The sequence below is a fragment of the Capra hircus genome, chromosome 17 (genome assembly GCF_001704415.2).
Source record: "Capra hircus breed San Clemente chromosome 17, ASM170441v1, whole genome shotgun sequence".
Taxonomy (NCBI): Eukaryota; Metazoa; Chordata; class Mammalia; order Artiodactyla; family Bovidae; genus Capra; species Capra hircus.
The window spans coordinates 32,034,170-32,055,056 of NC_030824.1; the positions used below are offsets into that span (position 1 = coordinate 32,034,170).

Sequence of the window (20,887 nt, forward strand, 5' to 3'; positions counted from 1 at the left end):
CAATGGTTTATGTGGATAAGTAAAAGGCTTAAAGCATCCAGATGTTGCAAAATCTTATACGACATGTAAAAGACCTTCATTTTGTGTATGCAGGTAACAGGAAAGTAGAATTTAAAAATTCTACTTTTCATCCAGTTTTTCAAAAGTGGTCTTTTCAAACTAGATGAAGCATGTGGTTTGGGAAGTAATATGTCAGATCTTTAAATTAAAGCTGCTTCACCTTTTGGTAGTTCATTATTTGATAGATCACTATTACGGTCAATAGAGACCGTGTCCTAAGTGATGTATAAATCATAAAATCCACTCTGCTATCTCTAGTATGAGGCCAAGATTCAAAAACAATTAATAGTTGTATTTATTAAGAAGTAATAATACTAACTCAGTCTTTATGAACATTAATCAGATCTTCCCTAAATGACTAAACTTCTATTTGATTTAATCATTGTATGAACCTAGACCTCACCAAGACCCTATACACTCATGTATTTACTACTGCCTTTCCAACCATGGTAAGACTTCACATCCAGACTTAAATCAATTTGTTTAAGTCTTTAAAAATAATTACAGAGGTTTTTCTTCCAGATAAATGAAACTAAACAGTTTAAAAATTAAGATAAATCTAACCACACAAGTGATTGCTACTTTCCCACTCCATTTCCTGATCAACCATGCAGATAATCAAAACAATGGAAGATGTCTTGGATCAGTTAGCATAATATAGTTGAAATACATTTACATACCAAATATACAGAGGATGTTCCTCTTTGGCTTAAACTTTCTTTTCTCTTAATTAATTTTAAATAGGAAGAGTCTTGTATTTTGAATGTTAAAAATATGGCTGATTCATGTTGAGGTCTGACAGAAAAATTCTGTAAAGCAATTATCCTTCAATAAAAAATAAATTAATTAAAAAATAGGCAACATAAATTTGATTTTTAAAATAAGAATATATTTGAAAATGATGACTTTGAAAACTTTTACAGAGGGATCTTTTTATCAGTTTGAGTTTGAAATATACAGTTTAAATTAACTTTCTCAATATTTTCTCATAGTACTCTATTATAGAGTTTAGCAATTTCTTCTGCATTTGCTCTTAACGCAAACCAAAGTAAATCATTAATGGGAAATATATATTTCTTTTTTAACATGTGATATTGGTCAGATTAAAAAAAATGTGCAATTGTGAGATGTACATTTGAATTTTTTTTTTTTTAAATCTTTAATTCTTACATGCGTTCCCAAACATGAACCCCCCTCCCACCTCCCTCCCCACAACATCTCTCTGGGTCATCCCCATGCACCTGCCCCAAGCAAGCTGCACCCTAACCAGGTTTACAAAAATGACTGGTATTAGAAAGATTAAAAAATGTCATATGGACTTAGATAAATTATAAAACTCATGCACTTATAATTTTTAACTTAAAAATATACATTACACTTATTTGATTGACAGTGATAAAGTAAGCACCTTAAAGGAATATGCTGGAAAGATACAAAGATCAAGGTTTGGCAATGACACATATCAGGAAGCTCTAAATGATCTCAGAGAAATATTTACAAGAGTTTCATGGGTTCTCCATCATGTTCGGGTTACCAATTCCAAATTTCCCAAGTTTCTCTTGGGACTCTTAGCTGCTACATAGACCTGGTATATCTGCACGAGTCTTCCTCCCTTAGCGGGCATGACATTTATTGAATGGATATTAGGGATTCATGGAACTGGTTGGAGGAAGAAAGCTACATTGGAAGAACAGGCAGGGACCTGGAAGCTTGCGAGGACTTCACTGCAGGATCCACAGGCATGGTCACCCTGCAGAAACACTCTGATCCAAATGCTGACACTGTGATGAAGGTCATCTCCACCAGTTTGGCAACTCAGGTTCAAAGTCCAGGAAGAGAACTTCTGAGGAGCCTGTTCAGTAATTGTGCCAGAGCAGGAATGTAACATTATTGCTTTGGCTTCCACAGTGGGATGCGGGAGCCACCTTACAGGATGCTACACAAGGATCCCTAAAGATAGGGACTGACACTATCTTTTGAGGGTTTGAGACTGGACAATTAAGAAACAACACATGTTTATAACACAGATCTATCTTTTCTGCCCTTCAGATACACACAGTTGACATACATCACTATTTATTTATGTGTTTATTCATTTATTGGTGGTGAGATGATGACTAACAATGATGTATGTAAATCTCATTAAATGTTTAAGCCAGTTGCTTGTCCATGAAGATTCACTATTCTACCTTCTCTTTACTCATATATTTGAAATTTTCTGTAATTAAAACCTTAACAAATATTTTGAAAATTGCTCTTAAAAATTGTTGAAGTATCTTTTCTTACCTATGTGTATTGAATTAATATGACCAAGTAAGATTTCCAGAAAAGATGACTCAGAAATCTTATTTCTTTTAAATAATAAAAACAATCAAAACTAAAAAAAAAAAAAGTTAGTTGAGGGATATGCTGGCTCTAAACCAAAATATGTAGTGGAAAGAAATATATCAATAATCAACCTTCTGAAATATTGGCATTTTTCTCTTCTGACATTTTTTATATCTTAACTCCATTTTTAAAATCTTCATTTATAAATTCATCTTTTGCTTATTTTTCCCCTTACTCCTATATTCCATCACCACCTAAAATTTGTCCCTTTAGGTATGTTTGAACTAATATAACTGTTTACAATTGGGCTATCCATGAACCAGGCCAATACATAAGGATTTGCCTTTAAGTAGTATATTTGGGAGACAATCTCAGAAACCTTCATCAGGGAGTTGCCACAGAGAAGGGAAGTAGTAACCAAGTCACCACTGTGGGTAACTGGAGTTTGAGCCCACTGGGAAAATCTGGTAGCCAGGGCAGAACAGACATATCAGTAGGATTCCAGATGAGGAGAACGAGATCTGAGATAGTTTATATTCCAGTTTACATCCATCATTGGTTTAGATTCTCCCATGCTTCCCTGGTTTGTATACAGATGGTGAAAATGAGCTCTTGCAAAACAGAAAATCATAAGGCAACAGAATGCAGTGCTAGCGGTTGGCATTCAGCCCATGTAAAGTGAAATGGTAGGGATGAGGGATTATGCGTGGAACACCTGTGGCATCCACTACAGTCATAGAGCTCCTCTTTCCCTGCCTCTAGGGGCGCATCAGCTGCCTTGTTGGCTCTACTGGAATAAGATGAAAGTCCTGACTGAGCACAGAAATCGTAAATACTTGCTGCTGCTGCTGCTAAGTTGCTTCAGTCACGTCTGACTCTGTGCGACCCCATAGATGGCAGCCCACCAGGCTCCCCCATCCCTGGGATTCTCCAGGCAAGAACACTGGAGTGGGGTGCCATTGCCTTCTTTGAGTTAATATTTAGGGACATGGATACAGACCATAAGCCATCAGGACCAAGACTTGTAAAAGGGTGAGAAGATTTAGGATGTGAGCAGGATATGGGAGTGGCATTAAGTAAACAAAGATGGGAAAACTGGGGACCAATGGGAAACTAAGGTAAATGCAGAGATGCTCTTCCCAATCCTCCCATCTGGGCTGTGACCCTCATCCCCAGATGATGGGGTGTTGCTGGCTGACAGCCCACGACTGAGTCCTTCTCTGCCAATTGCCTTTGAAAGAGAGTTGTCTCTCCTGGTGTTAAGCCATGTCCCCATCAGCAGCCACTTCTAATGACTCATTAATATAGGGTTAAAAGGCTCTGATTTCTTTCTTGGGGCATCTTTGAAGGGTCAGACCTACTTAAGAACTCCCTGGTTGAGACCACTTTTGAGACTGAATCCACTCAATGTCTCCTTCTGCCCAATCCTTCTCACTTTACTTTTTAAGGCAAATTTTTATTATTTTCCTAACAATAATACCTGGCAAACATCCTATAAACAAAAGTACTTCTAAAAGTCTGTTTTCTGGGAACCACAGCCAAAACACGAACAACAGTGGAGTGGACTACTGACAAAAGTGGAAGTATGAATCTTATTGAGCTTTGCACAGGCATAGTAGATGGTAATTGCCATTACGTGTATTTATTTACTCCAAGCATACACAGAGATGAGTTCTGATGCTTACTCTTAGCCCATGTATATAGTTATTAGCGTTTATTGATGCAGGGCTTCCCTGGTGGCTCAGACTGTAACTGGGTTCAATGCCTGGGTGGGGAAGATGCCCTGGAGGAGAAAATGGCTACCCATTCCAGTATTCTCGCCTGGAGAATACCATGGACAGAGGACCCTGGTGGGCTATAGTCAGAGGGTTGCAAAGAGTCATATATGATGGAACAACTAACAGTTTACTTCATCCTACCTGTATGCTAATATTGAGCACTTGCAGCTTACAATTCTATTGTATGCAAATACCAAATAAATGTTGAACCATGGGGAATTATGAAAAAGGAATTATTTTATGGGTTGTCAAGAGTAAAAAGCAGCTCAGAAAAGATTTCAACAGAAAAGTAAGGTTGTTATCCAGGGAGTTGGTGTTGTTGGGTGTATCACTCACTTGTCAGGTCTTATTTTGTTAGTGCCAATCTATTTCTTTCTCAGCAATATTGAGAGGAAAATACTAAGCAGGTTATTGCAATTGCTTTTCTGTAAAAATAATGACCTACATTACCGGGAATCTTAATGTCACCATGTTATTTACCTTCCATAGTTTCTGGTTCACAGGTAATTAAAGCCTTGCAGTAGACTTAGCAGACATTTATTTTAGTATGATGTTCTCCAGCCCCTTCCCATTTTAAATTAAAAAAGAACTTTTACTTACAGTGATTTTGCCTCATCTATACTGTGAAATCACTTCTCTACTGTAGGAACTCAAATATCTTGCTGAAAAGTCTCTCTCATTTTCTCACTGTTAAAATCTCATTTCTTTCTTATTTATCTTAATATACCTTACATTAATAGTTCCATGGGTAAAGAAGTAGGAATGAGAGTGGGGGAAATATTGCAATTCTTGAGACCTTCTTTTCAGAATAAAAGTAGGTTTGACCTCTTTTTTTCAATAGACTATCTTGGAGCATTTCATAGATTTTAGGAACAAAAATAGTGTTGGGAAGACTGGGACCAAAGACCCTTTATATTCTCTTCTTCTCAGCCGTGTTAACTTTAGATAAAAGATTTAATTACAGGAGAAACCTTAATATGATTGTCTGGTGTGTATTTTTACTTTTTGTCAAAAAAGTAAATGAAAGAAGTTTTAGAATTTCACCAAAGTGATGTCAAGGACATAATGAGGTTAAGTAGCTAAAATTAGGCTCTTGGGCTTAGAAAAGAAAATAATTGACTTGTGAAAGGAGTTGTTAATTAATGAAAGTGACTTCATCCAAATAGCACAATTTGCTAGTAAGAGATGAGAAGCTGTGATAGGTCTGCTAAGAGTAGATGATGATAATGTGATGTTTTCTGAGATCAAGAATCAGTGCTCATTTCAACGCCCCTGCATCCATCAGCAGTCTGCAACTGCTGGAGAAAAAGAAATACAACAGAAGGAATTAGCTCTGAGAAAGACACAAGCACCACTTTCATTCTGGTGTATCGCCCACGCTGCAAATCTGTATGCATTCATTTCCTAGGTCTGCCAGAACAAATCACCATAAACTTGGTGGCTTAAAACAACAAGACTTGTTCTCTTACAGTTCTGGAGGCTAGAAGCCTGAAATCAAGAGGTTGCCAGGACAATGCTAATTGCTAAAGGCTTTAGGGAAAGATTTTCCCTTCTGGTGGATACCACTTGCCTTTCTTTGGCCTGGTAGCTGCGTCACTGCAGTCTTTGTTTCCAGTGTCACTTGGCATCATCTGTCTGATTTTCTCTGTGTGTCTGTGTGTTTTGTCTATTTCTTCTCTTTTTCTCACCATGTGTCTGTTTTGTTTTCCTATAAGGACTCCAGTCATTGAATTAGGGCCAACCCTGTTCCAGGATGATTCACCTAATCATATCCTCAAGGACTCTATTTCCAAATAAGTTCACAGTGTGAGGTTACTGTGGACATGAATTTTGAGGGGACAATATGCAAAACGGTACACTGTATAAAAATATTTCTGACAGAACTCTTCAAATTAGGACATTTCTTAGCAGTAAATGATATGATTTTGACTTATTTCCCTTTTTTCTTGGACACCCTGTTATAATAATTTAAAAGGAATATACAATCTATAACACTATGCATATTTGAGTTTCATGATTAAAACAAAATAGACATCTAGGGTAAAGCTCTTTAAACCTCTGTTCAAATTATTGTGTTTAATAATTCACTTGGAAATGAAAATGAGAATAATTGGTTCCTAGAAAATTGAAGATATATTCTATTGAGTTTGAATTTGTGCCTAACTTTTAAGAATACCAATGGGGCAATGTGTTTTTTTTATTACTTTTTAAAATTGAAGTATAGTTAATTTACAATGTTGTGTCAATTTTAGGTATACAGTAAAGTGATTCAGTTATACATATATGTCATATATGTGTATATGTATATATATATATATATATAATATATATGCAACTCCTGATGGCTGAGACAGTAAAGAACTTGCCTGTGATGTGGAAGCCTCACATTATCAACTCAATGGATGTGAGTTTGAGTAAACTCTGGAAGATGGTGAAGGACAGGAAAGCCTGGCCTGCTGGAGTCCATGGGCCTGCGAAGAGTTGGACACAAGTGAGCAGCTGAACAACAAAATGTATATACATATATATGTGTCTCTCTCTATATATTCTTTTGCAGATTATTTTCCTTTTATATGTCATTAAAAGATATTGAATATAATTCCTTGTGCTATACAGTAGGTCCCTGCTGTTTATATACTTTATATTAACTACATAAAAATTCACAATGTGAAAATTGTTAGTTAAGTTGTATGTGGGACAAAATGAGGAATATAGCCCAGGATACAGCACCTCAGATAGCTCTGAGAAACTGCTCCAAAGAGGTGAACAGTGGGGCATGGTGGGGGGTGGTGTAGGTCAGTAGTATATGTGGCTTTGGTGGAGGAGGAGTACATGCAATCAAGCACATAATTTTTCCAGGTTCTGCTAGTCTCATGAAGGTTTCTGCTAGTCACAAGGAACATGAAGGACTTTAGTGCTTTTCTAAATATGAGGAGATGCAAGAACAGGACTCATAAAATCTTCTGAAATTATCTAACTGAAGACCTGTTCTGCCAGTTTTTCCCAGAGCACAAAGTACCTCATTTCTTCTCTCCACCTTGAATTATTCTCTCCACCTTGAATTCCTTTCAGGGGTGTTGAAGGTCAGCAGCTGCAGAGGCACATGATTTAATCCTTGTAGAAGTTGATGGCCAGTGCCAAAGGCAAGTGCCAATTTGTAGTTGACAGTATATCATTGGATGTATCTGTTAATTCCAAACTTCTAATTTATTCCTTCCAACTCTTTTCCTTTTGATAATCATAATTTGTATCCTATGTCTGTGGTTCTGTTTCAGTCTTGTATTTAAGTTCATTTATATCATTTTCTTTAAATACCACATATAAATGATACCATACAATATTGGTCTTTCTATGTCTTACTTCACTTAATGTGATAATTTCTAGGTCCTTATATGTTGCTACAAATGGCGTTATTTCATTCTTTTTATGTTGTTTTTGTTGTTCAGTTGCTCAGTCATGTCTGACTCTTTGTGATCACATGGACTGCATCACATTAGGTTTCACTGTCCTTTACCATCTCCCTGGATTTGATCAAACTCATGTCCATTGAGTCATTGATGCCATCCAACTATCTCATCTTCTCCCACCCCCTTCTCATCTTGCCCTCAATCTTTCTCAGCATCAGGGTCTATTCCATTCACATCAGGTGGCCAAAGTATTGGAGCTTCAGCTTCAGCATCAGTCCTTCCAATGAATATTAGGGTTGGTTTCCTTTAAGATTGACTGGTTTGATCTCCTTGCTGTTCAAGGGACTCTCAAGATTCTCCTCTAGCACCACAGTTCAAAAGCATCAGTTCTTCAGCACTCACCCTTCTTTATAGTCCAACTTTCACATTCAGACATGACTACTGAAAAAACCATAGCTTTGACTATGCAGACCTTAATCAGCAAAGTGATGTCTTGGCTTTTAAACACTCTCTCAGCTGTCATAGCTTTTCTTCCAAGGAGTCTTTTAATTTTGTGGCTGCAGTCACCATCTCCAGTGATTTTGGGGCCCAAGAAAATGAAATCTGTCACTGTTTCCAATTTTTCCCCATCTATTTGCCATGAAGTGATGGGACCAGATTGCACGACCTTTTTTTTGTTGTTGCTGTGTTTCAAGCTAGCTTTTTCTCTCTCCTCTTTCACCTTTATAAGTGGCTTTTTAGTTCCTCCTTGTTTTTCACCATCAGGGTGGTATCATCTGCATATCTGAGGTTGTTGATATTTCTCCCAGCTTGTGCTTCATTCAGTCTGGCATTTCTCATGATGTACTCTGCATGTAAATTAAATAAACAGAGTGACAATATACAACGTTGAACTACGCCTTTCCAGTTTTAAACCAGTTCACTGTTTCATGTCTGGTTCTTTCTGTTGCTTCTTGACGTGTATAGAGGTTTCTCAGGAGACAGGTAAGGTGGTCTGGTACTCTCATCTCTAAAGAATTTTTCACAGTTTGTGGTGATCCACACAGTCGAAGGCTTTAGCATAGTCAATGAAGCAAAAGTAGATTTTAAAAAAAATTCCCTTGCTTTTTCTATGATCTAGTGGATGTTGGCAATTTGATCTCTGGTTCCTCTGCCTTTTCTAAATCCAGCTTGTACTTCTGGAATTTCTCAGTTCATGCATTGTTGAAGCCTAGCTTGAGCATAATCTTGCTAGCATGTGAAAAGCATGCAATTGTGCAGTAGTTTGAACATTCTTAGGCATTTCCCTCTTTGGTATTGGAATGAAAATTGACCTTTCCCAGTCCTGTGGCCACTGCTCAGGTTTCCAAATTTGCTGACATATTGAGTGTGGCACATTAATAGCATCATCGTTTAGGATTTGAAATAACTCTGCTGTAATTCCATCACCTCCACTGGCTTTGTTTCTAGTAATACTTCCTAAGGCCCACTTGACTTCACATTCCAGGATGTCTAGCTCTAGGTGGGTGACTACACCATTGTGGTTATCTTGGTCTTTAAGACCTTTTTCATACAGTTCTTCTGTGTATCTTGCCATCTCTTCTTAATCTCCTTTTCTGTTAGGTTCTTGCCATTTCTGTTCTTTATTGGGCCCATCTTACATGAAATATTCCCTTGTTATCTCGATTTTTTTTGAAGAGATCTCTAGTCTTTCCCATTCTATTGTTTTCCTTCATTTCTTTGCATCATTCACTTAGGAAGGCTCTTTTATCTTTCATTGCTATTCTCCGGAACTCTGCATTCAGATGAATGTGACTTTCCTTTTGTCCTTTGCCATTAGCATCTCTTCTTTTCTCAGTTGTTTGTAAGACCTCCTCAGACACCCACTTTGCCTTCTTGCATATCTTTTTCTTGGGAGTGGTTTTAGTCACCACCTCTTGTACAATGGTATGAACCTAAGTCCATAGTTCTGAGGGCACTTTGTCTACCAGATTTAGTCCCTTGAATTTATTCATCACCTACATTATATAATCACAAGGGATATGATTTAGGTCATTCCTGAATAGCCTAGTGGTTTTTGCTACTTTCTTCGATTTGAGCCTGATTTTGCAATAAGGAGCTAATGATATGAGTCACAGTAGGCTCCAGGTCTTGATTTTGCTGACTGTATAGAGCTTCTCCATCTTTGGCTGCAAAGAATATAATCAATCTGATTTCAGTATTGACCATCTGGTGATGTCCATGTGTAGAGTCCTCTCTTGTGTTGTTGGATGAAGGTGCTTGCTATGACCAGTGTGTTCTCTTGGCAAAACTCTTTTAACTTTTTCCCTGCTTCATTTTGTACTTCAAGGCCAAACTTGCCTGTTACTCCAGGTATCTCTTGTCTTCCTATTTTTGCATTTCAATACCCTATGGGAAAAGGACATCTATTTTCGGTGTTAGTTCTAGGAGGTCCTATAGGTCTTCATAGAATCATTCATCTTCAGCTTCTTTGGCATTTAGGGTTGGGGCATGGACTTGGATTACTGTGATATTGAATGGTTTGCCTTGGAAATGGACAGAGATCATTCTGTCATTTTTGAGATCGCACCCAGTTACTGCATTTCAGACTATTTTGTTGACTATGAGGGCTATTCTATTCCTTCTAAGGGATTCCTGCCCTTAGGTATAATGTAGATATAATGGTCATCTGGATTAAATGTGCCCTTTCCCATCCATTTCAGTTCATTGTTTTCTAAAATGTCAATGTTCACTCTTGCCATCTCCTGTTTGATCACTTCCAATTTACCTTGATTCATGGACTAACATTCCAGGTTCCAATGCAGTATTGTTCTTTACAGCATCAGACTTTACTTGCACAACCAGACACAACCACAACTTGGCATCTTTTCTGCTCTGGCTCAGGCTCTTCATTTTATCTGGAATTATTTCTCCACCCTTTTCCAGCGGTGTATTGGAGACCTACTGACTCAGTGGCCTCATCTTTTAGTATCATCTTTTTGTCTTTTCATACTTTCCATGGGGTTCTCAAGGTAAGAATACTGAAGTGGTTTGCCATTCCCTTCTCCAGTGGACCACGTTTTGCCACGTTTTGACTAGCAGAGACATGTCCTTCTGGTGCTCTGTGTAGCTAGATTACATGCCTGGTGCCCTGGTGGTCCCACTGCTGGTCCTCCTTGAGTGCGTAAACTTTCACCAGCTGTCAGAGATCGGTCTACATGGCTGCTGGTGGACTGAGGCAGCAGCCCTGCTGGAGTCACCAGGAAGAGGGTCCAGAGAAGGCTGGAGCCAACATTGGAGGATGCCAAGGAGTGGAGGGCTCTCTGGTCTCACTGCTGCCACTGGCCGCCCTGGGACTGACCCATTAACCAAGAGTGGAGAGTACCCTGTCCTCTTCTCTGCCATTGATATAAATTGATGTACAACATTTTTGGAGACTTATTTTGACAGTAGTTATTAAATTTTTAAATGCTATTGACCATTCTCTTGATTATTAGGTCAAACCATTTTAAATTTCTGTTTTTTAAATGTCAAAACTGGCTTAATTTCCACTACTTGCTTGTGGTGCAACCCAGTGCTAGAGCAGGTTGAGTAATATTCCATTGTATGTGTACATGTATATAAAGTATGCATTGCTTCCATGTTTTGGCTACTGTAAATAGTATTGCTACGAACATTAGGGTGCATGTATCTTTTCAAGTTAGAGTTTTCATCTTTTCCAAATATAAGGGCAATTTTTAGTAATTTTTCTATTTTAGGAAATTTCTAGATTTATAGAAAAGGTATAAATACAGTATACAGAGTTCTCATATTCTGCATCTTTTTTTTAAATTTTAATTTTTACTTTACTTTGCTTTACAATACTGTATTGGTTTTGCCATAAATTGACGTATATCTGCCACGGGTGTACATGAATTCCCAAACATGAACCCCCCTCCCACCTCCCACCCCATATCATCTCTCTGGATTTTCCCCATGCACCAGCCCCAAGCATCTTGTATCCTGTATTGAACATAGACTGGCAATTCGTTTCTTACATGATAGTACACATGTTTCAATGCCATTCTCCCAAATCATCCCACCCTCTCCCTCTCCCACAGAGTCCAAAAGTCCGTTCTATACATGTGTGTCTTTTTTGCTGTCTCACATACAGGGTTATCATTACCATCTTTCTAAATTCCATATATTCTGCATCTTATTTCCCTGATTGCTAACTTCTTATCTATGTCTGAAATATTTGTTGTATTAGTGAATTAGTATTGATGCAATATTATTAGACCATATTTTTAAAATTTCTTTAATTTTTTCCTTATGCTGTTCTATCCCAGGATCCAAAGCAAGATGCCATGTCAACATTCAGTAGCTGTGTTTGTATGGAATACTTTTGGCTGTGATCATTTCTCAGACTTACCTTGTTTTCAAGGACCTTGACAATTTTGAATAGTACTGGTCAGATATTTTGTAGAATGTGGTTCAGTCTGGGTGTGTCTTACTTTTTTTATTTCCCATGAATAGACTGAGGATATGTGTCTTGGGAGAAAAGTCACAGATAAAGTGACATTTTCATCAAATCACATCAAGGATATGTATTCTCAACATGATTTATCATTGTTGGTGCCAACCTTGATCACCTGGCTCAGATAATGTTTGTCCACTTCAGTTTCCAACTTAGTTACTCCTTTGCCGCCTTTTCATCCTGTGTTCTTTGGAAGGAAGTCACTGAAGACTGGTGGGAGGGAAGGATGTGATGTTCCACCAGCTCCACCATATTAAGGGGAGAGTATCTACATAAATTATTTGGAATTCTTCTATACTGGGCATATTCTCAGTCATTTATTTATTTACTCAATCATTTATTTAGATGAGTGTGGACTCAAGGTATTTATTTTATGCTTTGAGTCATAATCCAATAATATGTTATTTGCTTAATTATTAGAATGGTTCCAGTTTTGGCCATTGGGAGCTTTTTCAATTGATTTCTGTTCCCCCTTTACATGCTTCCATCAGTGTGTGTATGTGTGTGCGTGTGTGTGCTTGTGTGTGTGTGTGTGTGTGTGTGTATGTGTGCGTGTTTAATATAGCATTTCCTACTTTTTGGATTAATTATGCTCCAGGTTCATATTGTGTATTACATTCCCCAGGCCTAGAATCAACCATTCTTTGCAAGGAGCTCTGATTCTGTACTGATGTGCTCATTGCACCTAAGTCTTCCCAGGCAACATTTTGCTCCAAATATTGCTGAATCTCTCCATCTGTATTTATGTTAAATTGAACATGAGTTCATGCTGGAGGCACCACGTACAATCCATAACCATATGGGTTCTTCTAGCTACTCCCCCTGCTTCTATGTAAACTCTGCCCCCCCAAGCAGTGAGGCTCCTGGCTCTTGTCATTTAGCATCCATTTACCTATGTGTTCAATTCCAGCATAATCTAGGGTTTCACAGTTATCAACCTATACTCCTGTAAGAAACAATGCTACCTACTGGAGTACAGTGCTTACATGCAGTTTCTTTCTTTCTCCACTTATTTCCAAATTTGCTTCAGTTCAGTTGAGTCACTCAATCGTGTCCGACTCTTTGCGACCCCATGAATCGCAGCACGCCAGGCCTCCCTGTCCATCACCAACTCCTGGAGTTCACTCAGACTCGCGTCCATCGAGTCAGTGATACCATCGAGCCATCTCATCCTCGGTCATCCCCTTCTTCTCCTGCCCCCAATCCCTCCCAGCATCAAAGTCTTTTCCAATGAGTCAACTCTTTGCATGAGTCAGAACATTTTCCACACCCTTCTCTGAGAGGTTGGGTGTTCCCTGGTGGTTCAGATGGTAAAGAGTCTGCCTGCAATGAGGGAGACCCAGGTTCAAACCTTGGGTCAGAAAGATCCCCTGGAGAAGAAAATGGCAACCCACTCCAGTATTCCTGCCTGGAAAATTCCATGGATGCAGGAGCCTGGTAGGCTACAGTCCATGGGGTCTCAAAGAGTTGGACACGACTGAGTGATTTCTCTTCACTTCTCTGAGAGTTTATATTACACATTTGTAATACAGTTAGATTCTCTTGCCACAGTTTGCATTCCATTTTGGGATCCCTGACCTCCTTGAACTTTTGTTTGTGTATATTAAAGTTCACTTCCTGTCGTGAAAGATTCTATGAGTTTTGACAAGTACATAGTATAATGTGTCTGACACTAGTATCAAGCAAAATAGTTACAGCACTGAAAATTCCTCTGTGCTTCAACCAACCAACCCTTCCCTTACCCCCAAGACCCTGACAATCACTAATCTGTTTTCCTTCTCCATAGTTTTGTCTTTTTCAGAATGTCATTTAAATGGGATCATAAAGTATGCTGCCTTTTCAAGACTTGCTTCATTCACTTAGTGATATTCCTACAGTTCATATATGTTGTTTTTTGGGTTGATAGTTCATCCATTCATATCACTGGGTAATATTCCATTATACTAATATACCATGGTTTATTCATTTATTCATCTATTCAAATACATCTAGGTTGCTACCAGTTTTTAATGGTGCTAAGTAAAGCTGATTTATAATTTATTCATGTGCAGATTTCTGTATAAGTTTCAAATCAGTTGGGTAAAACTGGAGTTATTCTCTAGCAAGCTATGTTTAGCTTATAAGAAACTGCCAACATATATCTCAAAGCAGTTGTAACATTTTGCTTTCCTACCAGCAATAAATGGGAGTTACTGTTGGTCCACATGTTCATCAGTGATGGATACTGTCAGATTTTAGATTTTAGCCATTCCAGTAGGTGCACAGTAGTATGTCGTTACTGTTTAATTTCTATTTCCTTAAAGATACATGACATTGAGAATGTTTTCATATGCTTATTTGCCACCTGTATATTTTCAGTGGTGAGTTGTTTATTCAGTTTTTTTGTTTATTATTGTTTTCTTAGTATAGAGGACTGAGACACTTTATTATTATGTAATTTTGTATATTTTGGATATTAGTTATTTACTAGCTAAGTGATTTGCAAATGCTTTTTTAATCTGTGATGTTTCATCCTCTTAACAGTGTTTTTTTGCAGAACACTGCTTTTTAAAATTTTTTAAAAATTAAATAAATTCCACTTTTTGCCTGTGGATGCTGCTGGGTAAGCATCACTGAAGCCTCTCCCTCTCCACTGCAATCAAGTCTAAGTCAGAGTTTCCCAAAGAGTCCAAACAGCTGCAGAAGTTCTTCATCGGAGGACTGAGCTTTGCAACAACCAATGAGAGTCTGAGGAGCCATTTTGAGCAATGCAAAATGCTCACAGACTGTGTGGTAATGAGGGTTCCAAGCACCAAGTGCTCCAGAGGCTTCGGGTTTGTCACACAGGTCACTGTGGAGGAGGTGGATGCGGCCATGAATGCAAGACCATACAAGATAGACGGAAGAGTTGTGGAGCCAAGGAGGGCCGTCTCCAGAGAAGATTCTCAAAGACCTGGTGCCCACTTAACTGTGAAAAAGATGTTTATTGGCGGCATTAAAGACAACACTGAAGAACATCACCTGAGGGGTTATTTTGAACAGTTTGGTAAAATTGAAGTGGTTGAAATCATGACTGATTGAGGCAGTGGCAAAGAAAGAGGCTTTTCAACTTTTGATTACCGTGACTCCATAGACAAGATTGTCATTAGAAGTACTACACTGAATAGCCACAACTGTGAAGTAAGAATAGCCCTGTTTAAGCAAGAGATGGCTGGTGCTTCATCCATCCAGAGAGGTCGAAGTGGTTCTGGAAACTTTGGTGGTGGTCGTGAAGGTAGTTTTAGTGGGAATGACAACTCTGGTCATGGAGAAAACTTCAGTGGTCGAGGTGGCTTTGGTGGCAGCCATGGTGGTGGTGGTGGTGGATATGGCAGCAGTGGGGATGGCTATAATGATGGACGCAGTTTTGGAGGTGAAGCTACAAGGATTTTGGTAATTACAACCATCAGTCTTAAATTTTGGACCCATGAAAGGAGCAAACTTTGGAGGCAGAAGTTCTGACCCCTATGATGGAGGTCAATGCTTTGCTAAACCATGAAACCAAGGTGGCTACGGTGGTTCCAGCAGCAACAGTAGCTATGGCAGTGGCAAATGGTTTCAATTACTGCCAGGAAACCAAGCTTAGCAGGAGAGGAGAGCCAGAGAAGTGACAGCTTCTCCACCAAAGCAGGTTGCAAATAAATTTCAAATGGAACCTGGCATCACCCTGAAGGAATTCTAACCTCCTACTGTTGGGATAGTTTATTAAAATGGCTTCAGCGTAGACAAACTTTACATAGCACATTAAAAAAAAGAGACATACATTTATTCAGTGTCATGATCAGACTATTACATTTAGCCATCAACAGCATGGGTACAAAAAAGAAATCTACATTAAAATCCTTTGTTGAAATGCTTTATGCTTTCCACAGAACAGAAACTGAAATGACCTGTTATACAATTGGTCACAAGTACAGTCCTCAATATTTGTGCCCATATACATGAGTATTGTCTAAAGCATTTCTTCTTTGTAGCAGCTAGGCCCTGCCCCAGTTTTGTGAACTCAGCCAGGGAATGAAGCTTGTGTATCACCCATTATTATGTGTAAACAAAAAAGATTTAATACCCTCCAAAAAATTAATAAATTCCAACTTTTATGTATATTTTTCTTCCATAGATTTGCTTTCAATGTTGAATTATATCTAAAAACATATCACTAAATTGCAGGTAATGCAGAGTTTTTCCTATGTATTCTTCTAGAAGTTTTGTAACTTTGCATTACATTTAGGTCAATGGTATATTTTGAATAATATTTGCAGAAAACATGAGATCCATATCCAGTTTCTTTATTATTTTTTCTTTCTTTATTTAAAAAGATGGGGGCTTCTTATTATTCCATCATCATCAATGGAAAAGACTATCCTTGTGTTATATCTGTTATATTGCCTTTTTGCTTTTGTCAAAAATCAGTTGACTTCTAGGTTGTTTCCATGTCCTGGCTATTATAAACAGTGCTGCGATGAACATTGGGGTACATGTGTCTCTTTCAATTCTGGTTTCCTCCGTGTGTATGCCCAGAAGTGGGATTGCTGGGTCATAAGGTAGTTCTATTTGCAATTTTTTAAGGAATCTCCACACTGTTCTCCATAGTGGCTGTACTAGTTTGCATTCCCACCAACAGTGTAGGAGGGTTCCCTTTTCTCCACACCCTCTCCAGCATTTATTGCTTGCAGATTTTTGGATCGCAGCCATTCTGACTGGTGTGAAGTGGTACCTCATTGTGGTTTTGATTTGCATTTCTCTAATAATGAGTGATGTTGAGCATCTTTTCATGTGTTTGTTAGCCATCCGTATGTCTTCTTTGGAGAAATGTCTATTTAGTTCTTTGGCCCATTTTTTGATTGGGTCGTTTATTTTTCTGGAATTGAGCTGCAGAAGTTGCTTGTATATTTTTGAGATTAGTTGTTTGTCAGTTGTTTCATTTGCTATTATTTTCTCCCATTCAGAAGGCTGTCTTTTCACCTTGCTTATATTTTCCTTTGTTGTACAGAAGCTTTTAATTTTAATTAGATCCCATTTGTTTATTTTTGCTTTTATTTCCAGAATTCTGGGAGGTGGATCATAGAGGATCCTGCTGTGATTTATGTCTGAGAGTGTTTTGCCTATGCAGATGAATGGATAAGAAAGCTGTGGTACATATACACAATGGAGTATTACTCAGCCGTTAAAAAGAATTCATTTGAATCAGTTCTGATGAGATGGATGAAACTGGAGCCAATTATACAGAGTGAAGTAAACCAGAAAGAAAAACACCAATACAGTATACTAACACATATATATGGAATTTAGGAAGATGGCAATGACGACCCTGTATGCAAGACAGGAAAAAAGACACAGATGTGTATAATGGACTTTTGGACTCAGAGGGAGAGGGAGAGGGTGGGACGATTTGGGAGAATGGGAATTCTAACATGTATACTGTCATGTAAGAATTGAATCGCCAGTCTATGTCTGATGTAGGGTGCAGCTTGCTTGGGGCAGGTGCATGGGGATGACCCAGAGAGATGTTGTGGGGAGGGAGGTGGGAGGGGGGTTCATGTTTGGGAACGCATGTAAGAAAAAAAAAATAAATAAACATAAAATAAACGTAAAAAAAAAAAATCAGTTGACTTTATCTGTGTGGGGCTATTTCCAAGTTCTCTGTTTATTGCTTAGGCTATATGTCTATTCTTTCACCAATGTCATGCTCTCTTGATTACTGTTGCATGACACTGAATCTTGAAATTGAGTGTTTGCTTTCTTAGTGTACAATTATTGTAATTGGTTTGTTGTTACCACCAAACAAATTGCTAGTATTTTAGCAATAGTGTTGTATTAAGTCAATAAATACATCAATTTGGAAAAAAAAATGACTTCTTTACTACTAAGAAAAGTAGTAATTGAGTTCTCCAATCCATGAACACAAAATCTCTCCATATACTTCAGTTCAGTTCAGTTCAGCTCAGTTCAGTTCAGTCGCTCAGTTGTGTCCGACTCTTTGTGACCCCATGAATCGCAGCACACCAGGCCTCCCTGTCCATCACTAACTCCCGGAGTTCACCCAAACTCACGTCCATCGAGTCAGGGATGGATGCCATCCAACCATCTCATTCTCTGTTGTCCCCTTCTTCTCCTGCCCCCAATCCCTCCCAGCATCAGAGCCTTTTCCAATGAGTCAACTCTTCACATGAGGTGGCCAAAGTACTGGAGTTTCAGCTTTAGCATCATTCCCTCCAAAGAAATCCCAGGGCTGATCTCCTTCAGAATGGACTGGTTGGATCTCCTTGCAGTCCAAGGGACTCTCAAGAGTCTTCTCCAACACCGCAGTTCAAACGCATCAATTCTTCAGTGCTCAGCTTTCTTCACAGTCCAACTTTCACATCCATACATGACTACTGGAAAAACCATAGCCTTGACTAGACAGACCTTTGTTGGCAAAGTAATGTCTCTGCTTTTGAATATACTATCTAGGTTGGTCATAACCTTCCTTCCAAGGAGTAAGCGTCTTTTAATTTCATGGCTGCAATCACCATCTGCAGTGATTTTGGAGCCCCCAAAAATAAAGTCTGACACTGTTTCCACTGTTTCCCCATCTATTTCCCATTTACTTAGTTTTTTTTTTTAATCAGCATTTTTTTGTTTAAAATTTTTGGTACGATTGTAAATGAAATTTTAAAATTTAATATTCCAATTTTCTTTGTTGATTATAGGAAATCAACTGATTTTTTAAAAACATGCTGACTTTATATCAGCTACCATGCTGTATTCATTAATTATTTTTCATTGTTTATCCATTTTATTGGTTATTTTTCAGGCTATCTACACAGTCAATCACCTTTGAGTAAAAACTGTTTCATTCTTTCTTTTAAATTTTGTGTATCTTTATTTTTCTCTTCCTCATCTTATTGAATGTTAGGACTTCCAGTACAATGCTGAATAGGAACCCCGAAACAAGATATTCTTGTCTTACCCCTGAATTTATGTGAAAAGAGTTAGTCCTACTCCACAAAAGATGATATTAGCTATAAGGTTTTAATTTTTTTAATATGTATAACTTGTATAACTTATATTTCTCATTTTCTTTTAAAGTTTTTATTATAATTGATTACTTTTTTCAAATGGTTTTCTGCAATTATTTTTGAAATTATTCCATAAAATGTTATGGAAGAACCCCAGAGGAATACTTGGTGAACTCAGAATTTCTTTACTAACCATTTAATGTGAATGGGATCAGCAGTAAAAACTTCCCTCCTTTGTGGCTAATAGTGGTAATATATGTCTTCTTCTTTTTCTTATCTAGCCTGCATAGAGGTATCAATTTTATTGATTTTTCAAGAAACCAGCTTTTGATTTAGACTAATTTTTTTTTTTAGTTTTACTGTTTTTAAATCCATTGATTCTTTCATTCTAATTTTTCATTATTTCTTTTCCTCTTATTGTTTTAGAGCTCTGTTTTGTAGCTTCCTAAAGTAATTACTTAGGTTGTGGCCAGTGTACTTTCTGCAAAATCAGGTTTTATAACGAGATATGTGATGGGGGTTCTGATACATACCTGGGATTTGACATTGCTTTGGTGATGGCAGAAAGCAGAAGGCAGTCATCAGCTGCCCCTGATATTTCAACCTTAGGTAATAGACCAACATGGATCATATTGCTAAGAGTGCAGATGAGGAAAACAGAGGGCTAAGAACAAATTAAATGTCTGTATAAAGTCAATATGTTTTCAAAGGCACATTCAACTTCCAGTCCTTTTGAGAGAAAGGACCATTCTGCTCATGACTTCCACACATTCCTGCTGATACAACAGTTCCAGGATGGTATCAGAGTTGAATCATTACTTAGTGAATTCAGGATTTCAGACCATCAGAGGATGAGTAGAATCCTCAGTTAACCATGAATGCCCAACCATCTGAACTGAGAGAAAAGGGTCCTTCCACAGAAACGATGCTGTTCATGGCTGCCGTGATTTTGCTACCTAAAGCTGATTTACAGGACCATGTGACAGTGGTATACATTTACATACATGTAGAATAGAATAACTGAGAAGGCAATGGCACCCTACTCCAGTACCCTTGCCTGGAAAATCCCATGGGAGGAGGAGCCTAGTAGGCTGCAGTCCGTGGGGTCGATGGACGTGAGACTGAGTGAATCCGGGAGTTGGTGATGGACAGGGAGGCCTGGCGTGCTGTGATTCATGGGGTCGCAAAGAGTTGGACACGACTGAGTGACTAAACTGAAACTGATGGACTGAATCTCAAGGCTGTGTTGTTAAAATAATCAAAGAGATAGAGAGGATTATTAGAGAAAATGATGAATGATTTTAGTTTTGTCTTATAACTGAGCTAATGGCCAGGATTGGATATCAGCTGGGATGAGAAGTAACTGTGCTCTTGCGCTTGGAGAGAGTCAACAAATGCATCCTCAAGAACCTGTGCTGACAGGAAGTGACTTGGGACCTTGGAGAGTGGGGTCCCCTGAGTCCTAGTTCTGAAACTTTGTGAGGCAAGCTTCTTGGACCTCTGCCTTTGATATCTCCTTTACTGTCACGTCTTTTAGTTATTGCCTCAGCCATGTGGAAACATGGATGCTGTCTATTCCTGGAAGGACAAATAATCCCATCACTAATCCCATATGTATAGACAGTTGAAGCTTTGTAACTGTTTTAAATAAGGAATGTAAAGGTTGGTTTCTGCTAAGCTGGGTGGTGATGTCCTGTTACTGAAGTCCTATACTAAAGAACTTGAGGAGAGCTATATCATTCACCTACACAAATCCTCTGTGCTTAAAGTTCATCACATTCAATGCTCATTGTCAGGATAACA

At 38.3% G+C, this 20,887-nt stretch overlaps 1 pseudogene; it reads left to right on the forward strand.

Annotated features, from left to right (window-relative positions):
* On the forward strand, positions 1,697 to 15,672 carry LOC102190061 (annotated as a pseudogene).